We start from the raw sequence: 11,085 nt of genomic DNA, 5'->3' as shown, positions 1-11,085 counted from the left end.
GATATTTCCATGATAAAGAAGAACTGAAGGAATTCATGACTACCAAACCAACCCTACAAAGAGTACAAAAGAGTATTCCAGAGAGAGATAAAGATGACCATGGTTCCAGGAACAGCAGCAGAAGAGGATCGCCAAACAAGACAGGCAATTGAATGAAGGGGAAAAGGGGAGGGCCAACAACAGAAGGACAGCATGGAAGAGACAAATCAATGTATACTGGTTATAACCATTAATGTAGATGGCCTCGGCTCAGCAATAAAAAAGAAACATAGGGAGAGTGGATCAAGGAACAAGATCCATCAATATACTGTATAAAAGAAACATATTTAACTGGAAATGAAATTCATATACTGAAAATCAAAGGAGAGAAAACAACGGTTTCATGTGACAGGACGCCAGAAAAAAAACAGGCAAGACTAACTTGCCCACCAACTACACAAAGGATAAGAAATATATGGTATTTTCATGCAGTGAAAAGTGACCCAGCTATAAAGTAGAATAACCTGAAGCCTCCTGTAGGTAAATGCACACAACAGGAGATCCTGTTCATGGGCAAAACAGTTCAAACTCATATCCATGAACTCTAACACAAGAAACAGAAGGAGTTAATGGGATCCAAAGAAAATTAGTTAATGTAAGAGTGATAGGGGATGAAAAACCTGTGAGGGAAACCTGTTAATTTCTTATTGTCTTCTCTTGAACTCTTGCATTGTTTTCAAAATTTTGTTAGGGTTGTCTTTGTTCTGTCTTGTTTTCTTAGATTTTACTCTGTCTGATGACAAGGGCAGCTATTTTGAATATAATGGGATATATTAAGGTAACTGTGGTTTCCTATTTTATTGTTGATATAATGCTTTCATTCATTTGTTTGACTGGTTTTATTCTGCTTTGTTTGATTTTATTATATGTGATGGTATAAACAGCTATTTTGAAGAAAATGAGACATGGTAGCCATTGATGATTTATGGTCATCTTGAATTGAAGTCCTGTCATGCGTTTGTTATTCTGTTTTGATTGGCTATATCCTGTTGTGTTTTATTTGATTTTAATATGTGTAATGGTATGGACAAATTTTTTGAGGAAAACGAGATATCATAGTAGCCATTTTTCACTTCCTGTTATCCGGTTTTGAAGTCCTCTAATGCTTGCATTCTTCTGAATGCTTTTATCCTATTTTGTTATGTTTGATATTATTGCATGTAAGGGTATGGTCAACTATTTCAAAGGAAACAAGAGACATTATGGTATCCACTGTTGATGTCCTGTTGTCTTGTTGTGAAGTGTTATGTTGCTTGCTTTGCTCTGTTCTGATTTGGTTTGTTCTGTTTTGTTTTGTTTTATTCTCTTTAAAATGAAAAAGAAGAAAAAAGGAACAAAGAGATATCTGGGAAATTAAAAACTCACTTGAAAGCTGTCAAAACCACTTGTAAGAAACTGAAGATAGACTCTCAAACCCTCAAGAAAGTTTTTAGCTTGCAATCGCCACAGGAAAGATCTCTTAAAAATAACAAGGAACCAGGAAGTTACAATTCAACAGCTGCAAGACAACCCAAAGAAACATAACTTAAGAACAATAGGTGTGAGTGAGAAAGTAGAGGTCAACACAAATGACATTAAAAGTCTATTTACAGAAATAATACCAGAAATATTCCCAAACATGGGGAAAAGGAGTGATGTTCAAATAAGTGATGCACACAGAACTCCAGCTAGCCATAACCAAGATAAATCTACAGCCAGACATATAATAACAAAGGTCCCAGAAATTCAACATGAGAACAGAATATTAAAAGCTGTTAGAGGAAAGAATCAGATCACCTATAAAGGAAAACCTTTCAGAATCGAGGCAGATTTTGCAACACAAACCATCAGGTCAAGAAGAGCTTGGAGTGAAATATTTCAAGTCCTTAAAGAAAACAACTTGCAATGCAGATTGATGTACCCCACAAAACTATCTTTCAGTATTAATGGAGAAACAAAATACTTCCATGACAAGAAACAACAGAAGGAATTCATGACCACCAAACCAACCCTACAAAGAATTCTGAAGAATACCCTACAGAGAGTTGAAAAAGTCCACGGTCCTAGGAACAGTGGCAGAGAGGGATCACTGAGTGGGGCAGACAAGGGATTGGAGGGAAAAAGTAGGCAATCAAAGGTAGGAAAATACCGTGGCAGAGATGAGTCAGAGCACGTTGCCCATAACCAATAATACAGATGTCCTCAATTCACCAATGAAAAGAAACACAGGCAGAGCGGATCAGGAAATAGGATCGATCAATATGCTTTGTACAAGAAACATATTTAACTCAAAAGGGGGTTCATAGACTGAAAGTCAAAGGAGAGAGAACAATGCTCTATGTGACAGGGAACCAGAAAGAAGTGGAGATAACTTGCACATCAGCTGCAGAGTGGATAAGAAGACATGGCATTTCTATACAATGGAAAGCTACTCAGCTATAAAGAAAGATAACCTCAAGGACCCTGTAGGTAAATGGATACAACTTGAGATCATGCTTATGGATGAAATGGTTCACAGTCACATGGTTGAATATCATGCTGTCTCCCTAGTATAAAAGACTAAAGGAGTTAATGGGATTCAAAATGCACAATATATACTGTGAAAGTGAAAAGGGAGGAAGGATCTAAAAGGGTAAAACAGTGGCCATTGTTAATCTATTATTGTGATTTGAAATCCATATAGTTTTCGTTGTTCTTAGTTTGGTTTTATTCTGTTTTAATATGTCTAATTTTATTACATTTGATGGCATGGACAGCTATTTCAAAGACAACAAAATATACTACCATAGCTATGGCTGATTTCCTATTACCTTGTTTGGAAGCCTTGCATTGCTTCCATTGTTCTGTTCTGATTGATTTTATTCTATTTTGTTTTGTTTGGTTGTACCATTTCTGATGGTGTAGGCAACTACTTTGAAGATAACAAGAGGCATTATGGTAGCCACTGTTGTTTAACTATTATCTTGTTTGAAGTCCTGTACTTCTTCCATTGTTTTGTTTTTATTTGTTTTATTCTTTACTATTTTGTTTTATTTTAGTATGCCTGATGATATGTGCAGTTCTTTTCAAGATAACAAGAGGCATTATGGTAGCCATTGTTGATTTCCTTGTATTTTGTTTTGAAGTCATGTACCATGTTCATTGTTTAATTATGATGGACTACTCTGTTTGATATCATTTCATTTTATTCTGTTCAAAATAAAAAAATATCTTGTATTCCTAGAGATATGCATCCAGTCCAAATTTAATAAAATACATTTTAAAACATTGCACGTCTAATGGTATAGAGTCAAAAATCACACCATTTGTCAAATGCACAAATGCAAACATTTTCAGCCACTAGACATAGAAAGAGCATGGATATGTCAACATTGAGGGATAAGAAAATGGTTAATAAATAAGATTTTTCCTGTGACTTTACAAGGAAAAATTCTAGGAGTTGAAGCTGTACTGATTCTTAGCCTCCACTTTCTTAAAATGAAAGCAGAGCCCCAACTTTGTTATTGAGCAAGAAAATCTTACAGCACATCCACAAAGGGCCAATGGGGCGGGGTGGAGAGGGTGAGTCCTGTTAAACAGGTGATTGTCTTTTCCCCTGGAAATGGGGTAGAGTGTTGAGCCTGGTAAGTAACCTCTGAAATAGGCTGGGGACCAGGCACTAAAGTACCCACCATATAGAACATGTCTGCTTGTAAATCATCACCTTGAAAGCAGCCAAATAAATTTACAGTAAGAATGAATGTGTTCTGTCTTCCCAGAAAGCTGGCTGCATCAAGCCTGCTGGTTCATTTTATAAACCACCCATTATTCAACAGCTAACAACAATGACAAAACATAACTGGTTCAACATTTGTGACTTCACCACTCTCCTAATGTCTCACTCCTTATCTCCCAATTTTTGCTCTTTGACACTGCTTCATTTAAATCTTTCACACCACATGAAAATGTCTAAACAGGCTTCATTAAAAATAAAGCAAAATCCAAACAGCCTAATACTGCTTCTAGAGAATGTGCACCTCCCATTGATTGACATGTACACAACGATTTAGTCTTGAGGAGGTTACCAATTAGAATTGTCAAGGTGAATTAAATGAGAACTCTTTTTAGACTTGCTTACAATATTACTACTGCAACTCTGTGCAGTGGTTACCTATTAAAGATTCACCGCTCTGCAGTTCCCCCACTCAATGGTCCTACTTCTTCTATATTTCTTTCCTTTTGTCCAAAATGAAGCATCACACACTTAATGGGACCGTTTTCTTATAAAAAGTAGGTCTCCTGGCTTTTCCTCCACCACCATGCTGATTGGCTTTCCTGTACTCTGACTTAAGTCTGGCAAACAATACAGTCTAATCTCAAGCATAGAGCCCAACTGCAGGCAAGTGAATTAGGGCTTCTGGCCATTTGGCTCACCCCTGATCCATGGGTGCCAGAATATGATGTGAGCTTCTGTTTTGCATTACTGTCAAATGAACCTGAGGCACTGCAGTGCAGGTGTGGTGCCCACTAGCCAGCCAGAGTTCTTCACATCTTGAACTCCAAAGAGTCTCCTTCCTCCACCAAGGCTTGTTTTTCCTCCTCTTGGGTCAATATCAGCTGTGCTAAAGGGTATTTTCTGTACTCTACCTAAACAAGTGTGTGGAAAAGCAGCAGCCAGACCCTCACCAACATGTCCTGATGTGTATTAAAGTGAGCTATTTGCAAAAAAGCAAAACCTTAATATATTAACATGTTTTGACTCTTCACTCCTGTCTATGTTGTACTTCAGTCACAGAATTTGCTTTCATCCCACTATCTGTATAGACTAAGGACATCTGTACTTACCACTATGAGCTATAGGACTCAAAAGACAAGAAATTCTCAGAGATCAGTCCAGCAAACACTGGTAGTATTGCTGAGTAACAGCACACAAAAATGTAAACTTCAATGTATTTACAAACTTGCTTAAAACATTGAAGCAAAACAGTGCTGTACGTTGAAGGGATTTCAAGAAGGCTAGTTTAAGAGATTGGGCCAAACTAATGAGTTCAAGCAAATGCATTTCATCATCTGATCCAGGGTTTCCCGGCAACAGTTTCTAGACAGAGATGGCAAAACAGTTTTTACCACCTTGTGTCTCCCTCTTCCTAACCAGGGCACCTTCACCAGCCTTATGAAGTGCAGCTCTGGGTCCTTTGTCTCACACACCTGTTATTCTAGGATACAGAATATCAGTAAAGTCAGTGAAGTGTGAAGTGGGAACCATTGGCTGGAAGTACCAAGACCCTATGTAATCATTATCTGTTACAAAGTATTATCTACAATAAATAAAGGATACATTTTGCCCTACATTTTAACTGATCCTTGCTTCAGACGACCCCCTCTGTTTGGACAAGAAAGGAATCCCCACAGCCTCTCCAGCATTTGTTGTTGGTAGTTTTCTTGATCGTGGCCATTCTTTCTGGAGTGAGATAGAATCTCAGTGTTTTAATTTGCATTTCTCTAATGAGTAATGATGATGAACATTTTTTCATGTATTTATTTGCCATTTGTATTTCTTCATCTGAGAACTGTGTATTCATCTCAGATGTCCATTTTGGGGGTGGATCTTTGAATTTTGGCGGTCTGATTTTTTAAAATTATTTATATGTTTTAGACAGAAGTCCTTTGTCTGAAGGACAGTTCACTAAGATTTTTTGTCCCATTGTGTGGGTTTTCTTTTCCCTATGGTGGAGATTTCTTTGGATATGCAGAAACTTTTTAATAAGATGTGATTCTAGTTATGGATACTGGGAAGTATTTCCCATACGCTTTGATTCCTGCACATGAATTTTCTAACTAACCCTATGTCTTCCAGATTTTACCTCGTTTGTCTTCCAAGGAAATCTCCTGCACTATTGGTAGGAGTGTAGACTGGTGCAACCACTGTGGAGGTCAGTCTGGAGATTGCTCAAAAAGCTGGGATTAGAAGTCCCATTTGACCCAGCTATTCCACTTTTAGGCATAGTCCCAGAAGAACTGAAAACACCATACCACAATGATATATGTGGACCCATGTTTATGCCAGCACAAGTTGTAATAGCCAGATCTTGAAAACAACCTAAGTGTCCATCAACGGAGGAATGGGAAAAAGTTGTGTTATTTTTATACAGTGAAGTACTACTCAGCTATAAAGAATGATCACATTGAGATATTTATAAATAAATGCAACTTGAGACCATACTCATAAGTGAAATAAATCAAACTCACATGTATAAATACCATATTGTCTCCCTAGTGTAAGAAATGGTAAGAGTAGGCAAGAGTTTATGGTAATCATGATTTCCCCATTACATTGCTTTAAAGCCTTATAATGTTTTCATTCATTAGTTGGAATGGTCTTATCCTGGTTTGTTTGATTTTATTATCTGTGATGATATGAAGAGCTATTTTGAAGCAAACAAGGCATTATAATAGCCAGTGCTGATTTAACATCATCTTGCTCTGAAGTCCTACCATGCTTTTGTTCTTCTGTTTCCATTGGTTCTATCATGTTATATCTTACTCGATTTTATTATATGTGATAGTATAAACAAAATTTCTATGGAAAATGAGATACTATCATAGCCATTGTTCATTTTCTGTTATTTGGTTCTGAATGCCCTGTAATACTTTCATTCTCTTGAAAGGTTTTATACCATTTTGTTATGCTCGATACTATTGTAAACGAAATTTTGCTCAACTATTTCAAAGAAAGAGACAGTTACTGTTAATTATGGGTTGTCTTGTGGTGAAATAGTGTGCTGCTTACATTGTTCTGTTCTGATCTGGTTTGTTATGTCCTCTTTTGTCTTAATTTCTTTAAAATAAAAATTTTAAAAAAGCAAAATTGATGGAAAAGAGTTAGAAGTAATAAAACTGAAAAAAAGGGAAAGGAATCTCATCTCCCTATAAGTGGAACCCAGAATCTATTAAGAAAAAGCAACCATTTCTACAGTTTTATTTGAACAAAAGGGAAGAAAGCCCATCTCTTTCAGTTGGAAAAACAAGAAAAAGAAACATTGCACTGCAAATAACCGTGTGCATAGTCTTGATTTCCACTTGGAAAAAAAAAATGCTGGTACTTTTTTGGAAGTGCAACATCACTCAAAGTGCCATTAAGGACTGGTAATGCCTGTCCAATAGGAAAGTATCCTAGTTCCAGCTTACTCTAAAACAAAGTAACATAACACTAACTGTGACTACAATATTATTGAAAACCATTCTTTCAAAAGGCACAGAAATATATATCTTTTCTGATTGGTTTTGGAAATGGCCGGATTATGATATATAAGAAACAGCTGATAACATCATAGCAAAATCTCATCTAGAAAACTATATCATCAGGGGGAAGAAAAGGCAGGACTTTGAAAAATGCTTATTGCCAAAGTTGATTTTCTATGAGAAAAGTTTAAAAATGATGCAGATCTAATATACTACACAGCAGCATAATATGGGCACTTTTGAAAACTTGGAAAAATACTAAAAGCTAACTTTTTTTTCTAAAGGGAGAGAAATGTGAGTACCTTGTTCATGGCAGTGTTATCTGTCGCTGTGGCAAAGTCAACCAAATAAGAGAACTGCCTGTTTGATTCTGCAGCCAAACAAAATACAGAGGCCTGACAGCCTGTACTTGCACCAACACAAGTCTGCAGAGATCAGTAAGATAAAGTAGTAAAATTAATAAAACTGTAAAACTTTCAGAAATTAATGCTCATTAAAGATATTTACAGTGGCAAAGTTAGAAATCTCCATTAAAAAGTTATGAGCCCACACAACTAAATAGTTACACTGAACTGAAATAGATTCATTGGTTTTTCTCTCTCACTTATGCACACACCCCACTCAATGGACACAGAAAGAAAGAATGCTCTTTCTTACAAGATGGGAGGGATGTCGTAAACACCACAGCTAGCAAAGTAATCCATAGAAATCCTTCTTCTACAGTCCTTTAGAAAGTTGGGGCTGATCAGCCTTTGAACACTGAGGTAAAAATTCTGTTCAGTGCAACAGAATCATCTACTACTCTTAAAAATGGCTCAATTTTGTCAATGCATCAGACAGTGCTGTGAAGTAGAAATTCAGTGCAACTATTCTGAGCTGCTGGTAGAAGATCACCTGAAGTCAACTTGGCTCTAACTAGAGGTGGTAGGAATTTGAAACATTTTTAGGCTTTGTGGGGTGCCAAACTGGTTGAGTTCCTTTCCTGAGACTCAGCCAATATATTTCATGTGTTAGGTATCATGGTGAATCTGCACCATTGAGGATCCCGATCATTGCTGTCTCCTGACACATGACTGCCTTCCACAGTGTCATGGTCTTTATCCACCAGATGATACCTTGCCCTGAATGCCACAAGCTGGGCATAATATGCAGTGGATGGAATAGAGACTGAGTGTGTGCACCTCACATAGATGTGACATAGTTGGTAAGTCAGTAGCTGGAGCTCATCTGCAGTGAACCAGTTGTCATCCTGTAAGACTTGGTAACGTGAAGGATGACTGGTTCCATGAATTCCTGCATTAGTACAGAGGTAAAAGTCAAACTCAAGTGGATGTGTGATGATGCTATTCATTGTAGTTCCTGCTGATATGTTACCACTTTTCCCCACCCTCTCTGTGTTATCTGCACAGAAGTAGCGTGTTATGTCTGTTTTACACAATGTATGTTTTTTTTCCCTAGACAATAATCTTCTTCCAAGCTAACACATGCCTTTTGAATTGCTATTAGTTCTAGCCAAGCTACCTGCTTCATCTGTCCCTCAGCTATCCCTCCATGATAGTAGATGAGAATGATTGAAGAGCATGGATTTGTAGAACTGGACCAGCAGTTCCCTAACCATGTTGATCAGGTCCCGGATGACCTCCTGGCTATAGAGGAGATCCTGAAAGATCTTCTGCCAAAAAGTCTGTGCCCGGGCTGTGTCACAGTACTGGTTGGGGTGGCTGTCCATACTGCCTACCACTGCAGCAATGGAGTGTTTCTTCCCATCTCCTGCTGGCAGGTGTATGACATCTGCTCCCAGGAAGATGACAGGCTGCTAGAATACTGAGGGCTTTTGAAGTGGAACAAGCACATTGTTGATTCTTCCAACCTATGCATTTATCTTCAGGCAAAGTTTGGAAAGTGTTTGAGGTGAGATTTTCACTACGTCTTTTACCTGGACACACTGTGTGGCCATACCCCCAAGACTATCTCTAACAGGTTTCACTTCCACATGTACTCGTGCCTTTCCAGGCAAGATAACCACTATTAGCTGCAGACCCACATATGTCATCCTCAGATGTTTAAACATGGACTCCATCCTGTCTGCAACTTGTGCATACTTGCAGAAGCATGGCTGACCCTGGATGGGCATCCCTAAGTCCTTGGAGATTTTATGCAGTTGGTGAGTGATACTCAATAGTAAATCTTCCCTACATTGTTTTTGAGGCACAAAACAAGCAACTTCACAAACTTTAATTTCAGTGCCAGCATAAAACTGCTTTCCTTTCATGTCCCAGACACCCTGGGTGGATGTGGCTACTGTTTTATTCCTGCCTCCATATTGCAGCATTGGTGCTGGAAGTACCCTGCCTGTAAGCTCTGTCATTTTGTTGCGGACAACATTGCCAAGTTCTTTAAGGTATGGATCAGGTCCACCCACCATTCTGTTTACTCATCACCAGTCTACTGATTTCTTCCTTCCTACCTGTCATGATTAGATCTTGCTGCGGCTTTGATCATCACAGATGTATGATTGTCTGTGAGCTTCTTTATACGTCATCGTCCTGCCACTATATTATACACCTCAAGTCGTAAGTATGTATGTTTTGGATCTTGTCGCACTTGGAGACAGGGAAGATGGGGGTATTTCAGCTGCAGAATAAAGAGATTTTAGTGTTGAACTATACTGTACAATCCATAGCTTGAACATTTTCTAGCTGCAAAGGAAAAGTTTGATGACTGGCTGGCCATCTGGTCACTTTACAAACTCGGCATTGTTGTTTCATTTGTCCACAGTGAGTCACTACCACTTTGAGTCCTCTGATTTCTTTTGCAAACTTGACATGCTGAGAATCTATTAGAGGTCTGGTCTGTTCAATGATGTTTTGAATGTCTAAAACCTAACACATGAACTCAATGATGGCTATCCTGGTAGAAAGCAACTGCAGATACATCAATATTAAGCATCATATTCCAAATGGCAGGCCTCACAGACTGATGAAAGCCAGACCAAATGTCTCTTCCCCCTCCCAGATGGTGGTATTAACCTTCAGGAGGTGAGAACAAAGATCCATCAGTCCTCCAGAGTATACCTCATAAAGGGAAGGTGTCTTGTGATAACATTGAGTGCTTGAAATGAATCACTTGGGACTTCATTCAGCTGCCCAGATAAAGGTGCTAAAAGCTCCTAAAGGCTCACAAAGGACACCCAATTAATGGATACTTTGAAGGTTTGGCCTTTGCCCTCACCTGGGAGAGTCACCTGCATGTCAATCCTATCACATCTGATTGGCAGTGGGTGTGCTGTGTACATGTTTCTTTTGCCATCATTGCCAGGCTGTCAATCATCAAATATCTGCATTTTGAAATGCCAAACCATTGTATCTACTACCTCCCTCTTGACTCTAGGAGGCTGTTTTTCTAGTTTAATATCCACATCATGGTGATACACCTCTATTTTCGGGATATGATCCTGAAATGATTGACTAACAGTCAAACTGGTTTTCTAACAGTTCCAGGGTGACAGGGAGGCTGAAAGAGGCTGGTTTAAGGCCCAGGTCCCCACACAGCCGTGGTGGCAGTGGGGACCACCTCACCCTGTCCCCAGTGCTCTGGGGCCCACCACCACCCTATAATACTTCATCTCTGAAATATTGGTACTGGAGTGGTGTTGCAGAGATGTGGGCATTGGGCAGAGGGAGGCAGTTGTGCCCAGCCTGGGGACAGGGACCCAGCTCCTGAGGTTCTTCCAGCCTTGGCAACAGCAAAAAAAAAAAAAAATCATTGCTGCTTCCATGGCTGCCAATGGGAGTGGAAGTGGTACATGTCTGCCAGGTTCACTCCTGCATTTTCATTCACACTTAT

The 11,085-nt window shown here is 38.8% G+C and overlaps 1 pseudogene; it reads right to left on the bottom strand.

Moving 5' to 3' along the window:
• Nucleotides 1–8,249: 8,249 nt before the first annotated feature.
• LOC100722939 (protein argonaute-4-like) lies at nt 8,250–10,776 on the bottom strand (annotated as a pseudogene).
• Nucleotides 10,777–11,085: the final 309 nt, after the last annotated feature.

This window comes from Cavia porcellus, unplaced genomic scaffold (assembly GCF_034190915.1).
Source record: "Cavia porcellus strain 051 isolate PalLab524CR breed Dunkin Hartley unplaced genomic scaffold, mCavPor4.1 scaffold_3, whole genome shotgun sequence".
Classification (NCBI taxonomy): domain Eukaryota; kingdom Metazoa; phylum Chordata; class Mammalia; order Rodentia; family Caviidae; genus Cavia; species Cavia porcellus.
The sequence above is the reverse complement of the archived record's forward strand: the minus strand, read 5'-3'. Positions and strand labels throughout refer to the sequence as shown.